Source organism: Phyllobates terribilis, unplaced genomic scaffold, assembly GCF_046119375.1.
Source record: "Phyllobates terribilis strain yellow unplaced genomic scaffold, ASM4611937v1 Scaffold_1__5_contigs__length_1240528914, whole genome shotgun sequence".
NCBI lineage: Eukaryota > Metazoa > Chordata > Amphibia > Anura > Dendrobatidae > Phyllobates > Phyllobates terribilis.
This window is the reverse complement of record NW_027362761.1, coordinates 757760889-757775980: the sequence shown is the minus strand read 5'-3', so window position 1 is coordinate 757775980 and position 15092 is coordinate 757760889.

The window sequence follows — 15092 nt, the reverse complement described above, 5'->3', positions numbered from 1 at the left end:
GCTTCGATTCCCCAAAGAAATTAATTTTAATACGGCCTGTTGACGTTTGGCCACGGCTGTGCTCATATTGGTCACCATAACAGGTAACCGTTCACGGGTCGATGTGGAGGTAGACCGTGACGGCTCCTGCAGCGCTGATTCAGAGGAACTGGAGTATGAGGAGGAGTCAATGTGTACAGACTGGATTCCTGCAATCCTTGGAGTTGGCAGAACACATACAGCGCCACTCTCAAGATCTGTACCCGGCTCCACAACATTTACCCAATGGGCAGTGAGGGAAAGGTATCGTCCCTGTCCATGCTTACTGGTCCACGCATCGGTGGTCAGGTGGACTTTGCTACTGACGGCGTTTTGTAGCGCATGTTTAATTTTTCCCTCCACATGATGTTGCAGGGCAGGGACGGCTTGCCTGCTGAAATAAAAGCGGCTGGGCACGTTGTATTGTGGGACTGCCAATGCCATAAAGTTACGGAATGTGTCAGTCTCCACCAGCCTGAATGATAGCATTTCAAGGGCCAGTAGTTTAGCAATGCCAGCATTCAGAGCCTGTGCTCGGGGGTGGTTTGCCGAGTATGGGCGCCTTTTCTCCCATGCCTGTGCTAACGATGGCTGTAGACTGGCCTGGGAGTGTGAGGATGACTGGGAAAGTGGTGCTGTGGGTGGAATTACACTGTGTCTCTGTACAACAGTGCCAGAGATTCTTCCATGGCGATCCTGTGAGGAAGCCGAACCAGCTGTGTGTGCGCTGGAGGAAGAGGCTACAACACGAGCTGAAGAGGTGGTAGGTGGCGCTGTAGGTTGGCCTAGGTCTTCAGTGTGTTTTTGTAACTCCACAACGTGCTTGGTCAGCACATGTTTCCACATATTTGTGGTATTGAGGTTGCTGACACTTTCCCCTCTTTTCACCTTCTGATTACACAGCTTGCATTTGACAAAGCAAATGTCATCTGCAACTGTGTCAAAAAAGGACCAGGCACTGCAAGTCTTGGGAGCACCCGCTTTGGATTTTGGAAGAGCCATGCTCCTAATGGGTGCCGAAGTGGAGGCTACAGGCAACCAAGTCTGCCCCCTCCCTCTCCCTCCTTTTTGGGCTGTTCGGGGAATCTCTTCCTCAGAGCTGCTCCCACCACCTTCTTGTCCCTCACGCCATGATGGGTCAAGGACCTCATCATCTACACCACCCTCTTCAAACAACTGCTTCTCCTGGGTAGTCTCGACAGCACAGTACGCACCAGAAAGTGGCACCTGAGTCTCATCATCAGATGCGTACTGAGGTGTGCTGCTGACCATAGGCACTGGCCCACCCGCCTCTTCAGATTCAGAGAGACAAAACGGTTGCGCATCACTGCATACTACCTCTTCTTCAAATTCTCGAATTCTGCTTGGCTGGCCCCCTCTTTCCAAGCCAAGAGATTCAGAGAACAGAAGTAGAGATGGCTCCTGTCCAGGGCTCTCTGACTGCCTGGGCAATTTGGCAGGTGGTGAAGAGACAGATTCAGTGCTCAGGACCTGAGAGGATCTGGAACTAATTGAAGTCGATGCGTTAGCTGCCATCCATCCGACAACGGCTTCAATTTGGTCCTCCCGCAGCAGTGGGGTACGGCTAGCTCCTACAAAGCTGCGCATAAAGGACTGTTCCCTGGTAAAACTGGGGGATGCTGAGTCACTGGTGCCTGCAGCAGGCACAGAATCCCCACGTCCTCTCCCTGCAAGCACAGAATCCTCACGTCCTCTCCCTGCAGAAACTCCACGCCCACTCCCACGACCACATGCCTTACTCCCTGCCTTCTTCATCTTGGTAGACTGATAAAGATAGGCAGAAAAGTACTAAGGGCTTAGTGTGCTTATTCCTGAACAGCTGCTAACAGGTATAAGAAACACTAATTTTATAAAGTGTGGACTAGACTTTAATATGAGCTAATGTGGCCTACACAACTGTAAAGTGGAGTGTTTGGTGAACTTTATTTAGGTTTTTTTTGTCACAAAAAGACACTGGATGTGCCTAAAGATGTAATAACGATAGTATCACAAACTTTTTGTAGCTATTACAATGTAGGAAGGTAACCTACAATGCAATAGATGAGGCTACAAAAAATAGGCTAATACTAATCTGGCTGGGGCTGCAGGGCCCAATTCTGCAGAAAGGCTCCTCTAACTACTCCTATATAGTTTGTTTGGAACCAATTTAGCTGAATACGGATGGAACCACCACACTAATAGGAGACATCAGGAAAAATTATGAATTGGCAAAAAAGGACAATGTATGAGGCAGTGACACACACTGAGTGCACTACAACCAGACGTGGTTGAAGCACACACTACAGGGTGAGCTGCACTCACACACCAGACCTTGCAGACAGCGGTGAACAGTACAGATGCAGAGCACTGTGCACTAGCGCTGCAAGACCAAAAAAATTTCTCTATCTACTCCTATATAGTGTGTTTGGAACCAATTTAGCTGAATACGGATGGAACCACCACATTAATAGGAGATATCAGGAAAAATTATGAATTGGCAAAAAAGGACAATGTATGAGGCAGTGACACACTGAGCGCACTATAACCAGACGTGGCTGAAGCACACACTACAGGGTGAGCTGCACTCACACACAGAGACCTTGCAGAAAGCGGTGAACAGCACAGAGAACTGTGCACTAGCACTGCAAGGCACAGCGATTTATAAAGTAGCTTGGGTAAAGCACAATAGACCAAATAGGTAGCTAAAACTGTCCCTCAGAACAACAGCGTCCTATCCCTAACTGAATTCACAGCAGAGTGAGTTCAAAATGGCGGCGGCGGCTTTTATAGTGCATCATGACATCATTTCAGCAGCCAATCACAGCCATGCCATTAGTTAAGATGCCTACATGCCTAACAGGATGTGCCCACACTTCTTAGGATCCTCATTGGCTGAATAAAATGAAAATGGCTCATTGCATTATGGGAACTTCCGATTCCAGTATACGGTATTGCAAAAGTATCGGAATTAAGTATCGGAATTCCGATACCGCGAAAATCGGCCGATACCCGATATTTCAGTATCGGAATGCTCAACACTAGTTATGAGATTCCCGGACCTACGGCCCTTGTTTTACCAGTATTTGCAAATAAGGCATTTTGTTCTACCTAAGGATAAAAGAGCTATGGGTTACTTTCTCCACTCTAAGACCGGTTCTAAGGGGGTTTCTATACTTTATAGGGCTCTAAACGACCCAGATCTGGACGATAAATTGACGTATATGACTCGTTGGGAACAGGATCTAAGAATTTCGACGGACCCTCAGGACTGGCGGGATGGTTTGGATGAGGTCCAGCGAGTTTCGTCGTGTTTAAACCACCTAGAGCAGCTTAAAAAGACGCACATGAGATGGTACTACTACAGATGGTACACTTCGGGTCTGAATCATCATCTTTATGTTGGAGAGGATGCAATGGGGAAGGCTCGTTGGGCCACATGTGGTGGTTTTGTCCAAAACTTCAATCACTATGGGGGGCATTGGATAGTTTGATATGGAATGTACTGGGGACTCACCTAGAGATAACACCTAGTGTGGGAATACTTCATATAGGATTAATGGATGTCCCCTGGGAAATTAGAGGAATTTTGTCACATATTCTGATCGCAGTTAGATCAGCTATCGTGGCTAAATGGAAAGGAGTGGGCATCCCTACGGTGGGGGAGATAGTGACCAGACTGAACACGAACTGTCAATATGAAAGGGCTCTGGCACACACACTCAAGGCAAAGAAGAAAACTGATAAAATATGGGAACCTTGGTTAAGCAGAGCATTGTCTATACATGGGGAACGTTGAGGAAGCGGGATATTTTGTGTGCCGTTCTGAGTTTGGGTGACGCGCGGGACGATTCTGGGCCCCTCTCCCTACCTTGCACCTCCGATCTTGCAATAGTGTAAATATGAGCCATGCTACATTCACAGCACTTACGGATATAAATTATTTCTCACAACCATCTAATATATGGGGAATTTAATGTAATTAATCCATTCTTTTTTCTTTTGTTTTCTTTTATGTATATGTATTTTCCTTTTATTTTATTTTTATATTGTTCATTTTGTAAGCCCAGAGGTTGGGGCACAGTTTTGGGCATCTTTATGCCCTATAGATTGTATGTTCTGTTTTTTGTGCAAAATTCAATAAACACATTGTTTAAAAAAAGAAAAAAGACAATGTAAATAAAAATTGTATTGCTGAAAATATCATCTTGTCCCGCAAAAAACAAGCTGCCATACAGCTCCATCAGCCGAAAACTATCAAAGTTATAGCCCTCAGAATAAAGCGATGCAAAAATAATAATTTTTTCTATAAAATAGTTTTTGTGTAAAAGCCCCAAAAAGTAAAAAAAACTATATAAATGTGCTATCGCTGTAATCTTACTGACCCAAAGAATAAAGCTGTCTTATCAATTTTACCACACACGGAACAGCATAAAAAATCCCAAAAAAACAATCCCTGTATTGCTGTAGAAAGTGATAAAAAAAGTCATGTGCCTGAAAATGGTACCAATAAAAACGTCAACTTGTCCCACAAGAAAACAAGCCATCACATGACTGTCGGCCAAAATCTGGAAAATTTATTGCTAAAAAAAATAATATAAATCTGGTATCGCTGTAATTGCACCGACCCGAAGAATAAGGTCATCTAATCACTTATACCGCACGAGGAACGGCGTAAAAAATAAATATAACCAATTCTTCACCTGCTGTTGATTTGTTATTCTGCCTCCCAAAGATCGCAGTAAGGCGCGGCTCTAGTGTTGAGCGAGTATGTTCTATTAACCGTTTCGCCGAGTATGCTCGGGCCGAGTTCCGAGTATTTATAAATGTCTATTTATTACACATTCCTCACATGTAATAAAACTGTCAAACAGTTGCAAATCATGCACACGGGAGCGATTGAACCATATCACCGAGCAGCTATAATTACTCGGAGCTCGGCCCGAGCATACTCGGACAGAACATACTCGTTCAACACTACTCGGCTCACATTCATCCTAAGCTCTGCACTGAGCACTTACCATGTAAATCTTGTGATATAATATGTGATTCAGACAGAACCCCCGGCGGAAGATTCCCTGTAATGAGGCAGATGGAGGCACCGTGCACGCCGTCTGCCCTGTGATCCGGCAAGGTCAGTCTTTGTAGGCATGCATAAAAGTGCTGTTGTCCTTCTTTTCAGAAGTGCACAAAACTGGCCAAAACTGAACAGAGGCCAGACAGAGTCCAGAGTAACTCTGCTGCCTCATTATAGTGAATGGATCCCTCGGGGGTTTCATCTGTCACGTCACTGGGAGATTTAAATGGAAACCCCAAAGTAATTGCTCCGCCTAAGAGTGCCGGATAAATGTGATCCAAAATGTTATGTAAGATGTTTCCAATAAAAGCTTCAACTCAATCCACAAAAAAAAGCCCCCACTCAAGTCCGTCATCTATTATCGGAAATATAGGGAGCTTCCACGTTACTGGTAGTACAAAGGTTCTGGAAAAGCACTATGGCTCCTCGTCCCCCAAAAGAAATTCAGCAAATTCTGTACTCCCAAATCCAAATGCCCCTCTCCCTTCTGAGCCCCAGTGTGTCTAAATCACATTTAGTGTCCACATATTTGGCATTTCTGTAGAAACGAGAACCTGCCTAATTTACAGGTGCATGCGTCCAGAAGCATGGGCTGGGCATAACGTACTGGTCGCTACAACGGCAGTTTGCAATTTTCACTCAGCAACATCTACTGCTGCTTGTTTCTGGAAAACACCCATGGAGTCAAAATCGTCATTACACCTGTAGATAAGTTTCCATAATAGGGTCACTTGAGGTGTGATTCTGCTCTTTTAGCACTTAGGGGCTCTGTATATGGAGTCCGCAAACTATTCTAGGAAAATCTCTGCTTCAGGAGGCAAATAGCACTCCATCCCTCCCGAGTCTCCATGTGGCTAAGCAGTACTGTACAACCACGTATGAATTATTTCTACATTCAGCAGAAACTGGTGGACACATTTTGATGCCATTTTTGCCCATTTCCCAGTGTGAAAATGTAAAATCTGGGGCTCAAACTAAATTTTGGGCTTCACTGCCCAATGGTATAAAATGCTGTGACACACCTGTTGTGTCAATATGATCACTGTATCCCTATATGAATTCATTGAGAGATGTAGTTTGTAAAATGGGGTCACTTATGGGGGTTCAGCTGGCACCTCAGGGGCCCTATCAATGTGACATGGCACCCTCAAACCAGTCCAGCAAAATCTGAACTCTAGTATGGTGCTTCTTCCCTTTTGAGCTTTGCACTGTGCCTCAAAAGTAGTTTTCACCACATATGGGGTATCGGTGTACTCAGGAGAACACATTTTGGGCCCCTGCTATCCTTGTGAAAATGAAAAGATTTGATGCTAAAATAACATTCTGGTGGAAAAAATATCTTTTTTTCATTTTCACAGATTATTGTTGTAAAATTCTGTGAAGCACCTGTGGGTTCAAGGTGCTCACCACGTCTAGATAAATTACTTAAGTGGTCTAGTTTACAAAATGGGGTCACTTGTGGAAGGTTTCCACTGTTTAGGCACATCAGGGGCTCTCCAAAAGCGACATGACACCCACAGACTATTACATCAAAATCTGCATTCCAAAACGTCACTCCTTCCCTTCTGAGCCCTGCCATGAACAGTAGTTTTCACCCACATATGCGGTATCTGCGTACTGAGGAGAAATTTCACAACAAATTTTGGGGTTCATTTTCCCCTGTTACCCTTGTGAAAATGCAAAATTTGAGGCTAAAAAACATTTTTTTTGTGGGAAACGTGATTATTTTTTTATTTTCACGGCTCAGCGTTATAAACTTCTGTGAAGCACCTGGGGGTTCAGGGTGCTCACCAAACATCTAGATAAGTTCCCTGAGGGGCCAAGTTTTCAAAATGGTGTCACTTGTGGGGGGTTTCCACTGTTTAGGCACATCAGGGGCTCTCCAAACGCAACATGGCACCGCTAAGTTGTCAGCAAATTTTACATTCAGAAAGTCAAATGGCGTACCTTCACTTCTGAGTCCTGCTGTGTTCCCAACCAGTGGTTTTCCTCCACATGTGGGGTATCGGCGTGCTCAGGAGAAGTTGCACAGCAATTTTTGGGGTCCATTTTCTCCTGTTACCCTTGTGAAAGTAAAAAAAATTGGGTCTAAAATAAAATGTTTATTTTTTCCTTCCACATTCCTTTAATTCCTATGAAACACCTGAAGGGTTAATAAACTTCTTGAATGTGGTTTTGAGCACCTTGAGTAGTGTTGAGCCACCCCCGTAGTGTTCGAGTTCGGTTCGGTTCGTCGAACACCCGTGTGTTCGCCGAACTGTTCGTCGAACTGTTCGTCGAACACCTTCGAACACCGTTAAAACCAATGGCAGGCAAACAAAAACACATAGAAACACATAGAAAACACCTTCAAAGGTGTCCAAAAGCTGACAAACTGCTCAGAAGACATAACTAACACATGGAAAAGTGACAAGTACATATAGTCATGCGAAAATAAAAGAGGTGGAGGAGTAAAAGGAGGGGGAGACACAGATATAGGCATGTCATGCCCTTCTAAAATCCAAAAAGTGAGAAGCCGACACGGCCAGTCCGCTCCTGCCCGTGCCACCTCCGTGTCGCCGGGTTTGTGCCAGAGCCGCGGTGAACCCTGACGGCCAGCCCCCCTCTCCCAATACTGGTGCCTGTCCGCTGGTGGGTCGAGCGAGCCCCCCTGTGGTGGAGGCAGCTCTAAGCTTTTTAATTTAAATTGTCTCTCTAATTTGAATGAATACATTTTAAATCCATTTACAAGGATCTATTGGAGGGCAAGTCTCATGCCAGCAGCCGCGGTAATTCCAGCTCCAGTAGCGTCCACTAAAGCTGCTGCAGTTAAAAAGCTTTTATAAGGATCGAGCTCGGCTGTCCACCGCAAGGCATCCTACTGCCAGTCCCAGCCCCTATGCCTTGGGGTGCCTCCTGATGCTCTTCACTAAGTATCCCATGGTCCCGAAGCATTTCCTTTGAAAAAATTAAGTGTCTAAACTACAGGTGGTGTAGCTTGCTTAACAGCCGGGATAATCCGCTGACTAGCAGACACTGCTACTAGGCACAAAGTATTTCCTGGGCTAGATGCAGTTAAAAATTTGTAATTAGATACTCTCGTTGGATGCTGAGAAAGCATTCCATAGAGTCTCCTGGCACGCCATATATGATTCTCTTAAAAAGCTTGGGGTAGGGGTCTAGGGGACCCTTTTATAGCCAAAATCACGGCCCTGTATCGCAATACGTCACCTAGGCTGAAGATAAATGGAACTGTAGCACCCTGAGGGCTCGGTTGCTACAGACGTATTGCACCTCACCCAGAGGTGTGATATCTCACTCTCAGGTAAGGATGGAGTGTGGATCAGGACCCGACACCTGCATGCATTACACCACATTGCCGTGGGGCAGGGCGACCAATATGCCCCTGAGATGGGCACGACAGTCCCTGTCCCTGGCTGGAGTGGGGGGAGGGAACACTGAGGAAGGGGAACCCTGTAGTGCAGGAGCAGGGAGGAAGCAGTTCCTGGGTGCATTGAGAAGGGAGTATAAAAGGTGGGCACCATCTTAGTTCAGTGCAGAGAAGTCTGAGCAGAAGTGGCAGGGAGCAGGGGCTCTGCATGAGCTCTGCTCCGGAGGCGGGCCTAGTAACAGAGGCCCAGGCCTGGAAGAGGGAGAAGGAAGGAAGAGGAGCAGAGAAGGCTCCAGGAACGAGGAATGAAGGGATCCCAGGGGTGCGGACGGGCGAGTCGCCACCGCACGCCCGAATCCACCTGCGTGGAGGGGTCAGGCCAAAGGGGGAGACCGGTCCCCGAACTAGTGGAGGCAGTAAACGACCCTCAGCTAGAAACCGGAGGCTCTGACATTTTATGTGGCGCAGCCCCTCGCTACACCCGCTAGGAAGGCACCACATAGGGTCAGGGAAACTGGCGCCAATTTTACCAAGAGGAGGCCCGAGGCAGCCGGACAGAAGTGTTGGTAAGAAAGGCCAGACAAAGGACACACAAAGGGGGTCCTGTGAAGTGCTCCAAAGTTATCTGGGAGTTGTCTGAGCCCCTCACCTGGTGAGCACAGTACGACGTGGGCAGCCGTTACCTGCAGACGTGGTCTGGATATTAAGAACTGCGAGTAAAGGCCCTGGACTGCATCACTGACTCCGTGTCGTTACTGATGCTGCCCTGCACCATCACCCCCATCCTCCGCATACACTGCCCTGAGGCTATACTCCTCCCGTGGGGAGTTATGCTACGCTCTGCTGCACCCACAACACCAGCCTCAGCGGTCTGCCCTGTAGCGGCGGTTCACTCTGACCGCAATCCACGGGTGGCGTAGTCGGACATTTAAACATCAAAACCACATAAATAGTTCCGCCACTGGTTTGACCGCCCTGAGCCACGGAACCGGGTCGCCGCCACGAAGACTACAACCACCAGCATCCACCAAAAAGGGTCCGGCTCCGGGTGTCCCAAGGCCCAGGGGGTGCGTCAGAACATTTTCATCACCTTTCACAATCACCAATGGGACAAGGCAGGGATGTCCTCTGTCCCCTCTCTTATACATCCTAGTGACGGAGCACCTGCTCTCATCAATTCGCCATAACCCCAATATTAGGTGGATTGAGGTGGGAGGCACCGAGTACAAGTGCTCTCTATTTGCTGATGATGTCCTAGTATATATCACTCAATCACATATATCCATCCCTGCTGTTATGGCTGAAATAGATCACTTTGTTACATGGTAAAATTTTAAAATCAATGCAGCGAAGTCTGAGGCCCTCGATGTCTCCCTCCCCAAATCCATATAGGATTCCATCCAGTCCAACTTTCCCTTTGCCTGGCCCTCACAGGGTATCAAATACTTAGGAATTCCTATTCATAGAGACCTCTCCCATCTATGTTATCTTAATTTTGGGCCCTTTATTGAACAACTCCATACAGACCACGGTTGGCAAGTTAGAACTGTAAGATTCACTACGTGAACCACTGGTGTTTTGTGGAAAAGCACATGTACACTGCGTTCCAAATTATTATGCAAAAAGTGTTTAGGAGTGATAAGGGAAGAATTTGTTTGTTTGTCAGTTAAACTCATTGATGGTGATGTGTGTCAGGGCTCTTTATATCACTGTAAGCAATTGCAGACACCTGTGCTAATTAGTTTGGCAGGTGTGTCCAATGAAAGGCAAGACTACTTAAGAAGGCTCTCTCACATTATTAAGCAGCCTACATTTTCTGCCAAAATGGGAAAGAAAAAGGATGTGTCGGCTGCTGAGAAGCAACAAATTGTGGAGTGTTTAGGTCAAGGCATGACTACAATCAACATTGTGCGATGATCAGGATGAAGTGTCTTGGCAATCAAGAAGTATGTAGCTGATTCACAGTACACACGTGTGCGTGCTGATAAGGGCAAATTGAGGACTCTTTCCTACAGGCAATTACGTCAGGTTAAAAGAGCAGCGGCAAGAAAGCCTTGTCATAGCAGCAGACAAGTTTTTGAAGCTGCTGGTGCCTCCAACGTCCCCCGAACAACAAGATGCAGGGTCCTTCAGAGGTTTGCAGCTGTGCATACGCCATCCTGTCGACCTCCTCTATCCACTTCACACAAGCAGAAACGGCTCCAGTGGGCCAAACATTACATGAAGACTGATTTCAAAACTGTTTTGTTCACGGATGAGTGCCGTGCAGCGCTCGATGGTCCAGATGGATGGAGTGGAGGATGGCTGGTTGATGGACACCCCACGCAAACACGGCTACAGCGCCAACAAGGAGGAGGTGGAGTAATGTTTTGGGCTGGAATCATGGGGAGAGAGATTGTCGGCCCCTTTAGGATCCCTGAAGGCGCTAAAGATGAACTCCATAATGTATGTGGATTTTCCCAAACAGCACTTCCTGCCATGGTTCAAGAAGAAGAACCGTGTATTTCACAGCAAGATCATTTTTCTGCATGATAATGCACCATCTCATGCTGCACATAAAACATCTGCATCTCTGGCTGATATGGGCATAAAAGGGGACAAACTTATGGTGTGACCCCCATGCTCCCCTGACCTCTACCCCATTCAGAACCTTTGGAGCATCATTAAAAGGAGTGTCTATGATGGCGGGAGGCAGTTCACATCTAAGCAACAGCTCTGGGAGGGTATTCTGTCCTCATGCAAAACAATTGAAGCAGAAACCATCCAAAACCTGACAAATTCAATGGACGAGAGAGTTCAGAAGCTCCTTTCGAACAAGGGGTCCTATGTGAAAATGTAACATCACCTACAATAAAGTTTTGAGTTGAAAACTGTTTGATTTCAGTTTCTAACAACCTGCTAATGCTTATAATTTCAAAAATGACCATTTTTTTGGTCTTTATTAAAATGAAAAGGTTGATCGAAAAGTTTGGGGGATCTAAGAGTGTGGCAACCCAGTAGTCATGATTACTTCGAATTCTGACAATATGAGGGTCATGCTGCAGGTAGTGCAGCAAGAAGGCACTTATGTGTCTTGCGCATCTCGGAGCCCCAAAATTATTTTCCGGGCTAGATGCAGCTAAAAATTATTTTTAATTTTAAATCTGGTGGAGCTTATTATAGATGGCCTAATAGGATCAGTGCTGCACACTGCTACAAAGCCCAAATTATTTTCCAGTCAAGATACAGATAAACATGATTAGTAATTTGAAAGCTTAAAACGGTTGGTAGGGTGATTTTAACCAATCATCAAGCTTTTACTCTCCCCAGGATGACACAGGGGTAGAAAAGTCGTTTCGGATCCATGATTTGTTCATCTTTATGAACGTGAGTCTGTCTACATTATCAGTGGAGAGCCGCGTGCGCTTATCTGTCAGCACACCACCAGCAGCGCTGAACACACGTTCAGACAGAACGCTGGCTGCGGGGCATGACAAGATCTCCAAGGCGTAAGTGGCTAGCTCCGGCCATTTATCCAGATTGGAAGCCCAAAAAGAGCAAGGGTCCAGTGACACAGTCGTGGCTTCAATGTTTACTTGGAGATACTCCTGTACCATCGTCTCTAGGCGTTGACTATGTGTCAGACTTCTTGTCTCCTGTGGTCTTGCAAAGGATGGGCTAAAAAAGTGGTGAAATGATTCCGCAAAATTGATGTTACCAGCAGATACTGTGGTTCTGTTACGGTTTGAGTGCTGAACACTTGACGGTCCCACGGTTGGCAAGTTGGAACTGTGAGATTCACTACGTGCACCACTGGTATTTTGTGGAAAAGCACATGTAAGATTCTGCAACAGTCTCTGCTGATACTCCTGCATGCGTGCATCCCTTTCTATGGCAGGAATAATTTCTGCAAATTTACTTTTGTACCGGGGACCTAACAGTGTGGCAACCCAGTAGTCAGGATTATTTCTAATTCTCACAATTCGAGGGTCATGTTGCAGGTAGTGCAGCAAGAAGGCACTCATGTGTGTTGCGCATCCAGGAGCACCAAGTCCCTGTTGTGTTGGTGGCGAGGTAACAATCATGCTTCCTTCCTCTGTCCTCTCCCCCCAACCTCGCACAACAGAAATGTGATCAAGGTCTCCCTCATCTGATGAGTCTTCCATCAGTTCGTCCTCCACTTCTTCCTGGGCTCCTGCACCTTCCTCACTAGTTTGGCTGCTACCATGCGCCCTGGTAAAACCATCTCCCCCACCCTCACATGCCTGCCGCCTTGGTGCTGCCGACCGTCTGGACCTTGCAGATGTTAGCCCTTCCGCATACAACTCCTCCTCCTCTACTTCCTCCACCTCCTCTTGTGCCACCACCTGACTCCGAATTCTGTTTAACATGTGCTCCAGCATGTAAATCACTGGAATAGTCATGCTGATAATGGCATCGTCAGCACTAAACATCTTCGTCGCCATTTCAAAACTGTGCAGAAGGGTGCATAGGTCCCTGATCTGAGACCACTCCTCCAGCATGATTTGCCCCACCTCTGAATCTCGTTGGCCCAGGCTATACGTCAGAACGTATTGCACCAGGGCTTGTCGGTGCTGCCACAGTCGCTGCAACATGTGCAGAGTTGAATTCCACCGGGTAGGCACATCGCATTTTAGCCGGTGAAGTGGCAGGCCCAACGACTTCTGTAGAGATGTAAGTCGCTGAGCTGCGGGATGCGAACGGCGGAAGTGAGCACACAGCGACCGTGCCCTCTGCAGAAGGCCATCTAGTCTGGGATAGTGGGCTAAAAATTGCTGGACAACCAGGTTCAACACGTGAGCCATACAAGGCACGTGTGTGACATTGCCCCGGCGAAGGGCCGCACCCAGGTTTGCAGCATTGTCGCACACGGCCTTCCCTGGTTTCAGGTCCAGTGGAGACAACCATTCATGAAATTGGTTCTCCAGAGCTGACCACAACTCCTCAGCTGTGTGACTCACATTTCCCAGACATTTCAAAGTAAAAACCGCCTGATGACGTTGAGCCCTACTGCCAGCATAGTAAGGAGGTGTGCAGGATCCCTTCTGCGCAGTTATAAAGCTTGTGGCATGACCAGACAGGCTTTGGGTGCAGGTGGAAGACCGAGAGGAGGTTGAGGAGGCAGAAGCAGTGGAGGAACTTTGACATAAAGAGGATTGACGCACAACTCGTGGGGACGGCAAGACTTGGACAGCAGCCCCTTGTCCTGCTGTCACCATAGTTACCCAGTGCCCAGTCAGCGACATGTAACGCCCCTGTCCATGCCTACTCGTCCAAGTGTCTGTGGTGAAATGCACCCTGTCACACACAGAGTTTCTCAAAGAAGCGGTGATGTTGTGTGCGACATGCTGGTGGAGCGCAGGCACACCTTTCTTTGAGAAGTAGTGCCGACTGGGCATCTGGTACTGGGGCACTGCGACGGACATAAGGTCTCGAAAATCCTCTGTGTCCACCAGGCGGAAAGGCAGCATTTCTGTAGCCAAGAGCTTGCAGATGGTGAAATTCAACCTCTTAGCTTTCTCATGGCTAGGAGGAAATGGTCTTTTACTTGTCCACATCTGAGGGACCGAGGGCTGGCTATTGTGCTTAGACGGGGTTGATAAGGGTGTCCCCGGCAAACTGCCGGTCTGTGAGGAAGATGCAGGCGGACATGTTAGGTTGCCTTGATCCAAAGGTGGTGCTATCGATGTCGGACAGCGCTCAACACCAGCTGGTGTTACCACCTCCAAAGAAAATGATGACCTGCCAATCACGCTAGCTGTTGCGGGTAAAGAGGTGGCAGGTCTGCGCCCCAAAACAGGTGTGACTGCTGTCCCCCCAGTCACAGAGGATGAAGAGGCCGTGGATGCACAAGATATGGCAGACGGTGGTTGGCCCGGCCGGCTAGGCCGCATTGTAGCACACTGAGCTTCCCACTGCAACTTATGCTTCATGTCCATGTGCCGGTTCATGCATGAAGTACTCAAACTATGTATTTTTTGGCCTCTACTTAGCTTTTGCTGACAAATGTTACAGATAACACGAGTTGGGTCATCTTTATCGATCTGAAAAAATGCCCAGGCTATGCAATGCTTAGCACCCATGCGACCTGAAGAGCCACCACGACTTGTGGTGAGAGGCAGAGTTGTGTTTGAGAATGCAGTTGTTGACGTGCTTCCAGTACTACGTCTCTGTCCAGGAAGGCGCAACCTGACCTCGTCGTCACTAGCATCTTCCTCCACCTCCTCTGCTGACCTCATCTCTTGGCTGACTGTGGGTTGACAGTAAGTGGGATCTCCAACCTCATCATCATCACCCTGTGTGTTATCACACCCGTCGTCCTCAGAGCCAACCTGTTCCTGCCCTGACAAAAAACTAAAGTTGTCGCTCCAATCAGGTATTTGAGTCTTATCATCGTCTTCCTCATTGTCTCCACCAACAGGAGTTACAGTTTGGGAATGAGGGTCTACATTATGGTCAGAACCTTCTGCGTCTGGTCCTGGATCCGACTCATAAAGATTCTGGGCATCAGTGCAGATCATTTCCTCGTCTGGATTCACAGAAGCGCTGGAGTCGACCTCTGATTCCCAGGCTATAGTATGAGTAAACAGCTCTGCAGACTCAACCATCTGTTCTACCTCATACTCAGAC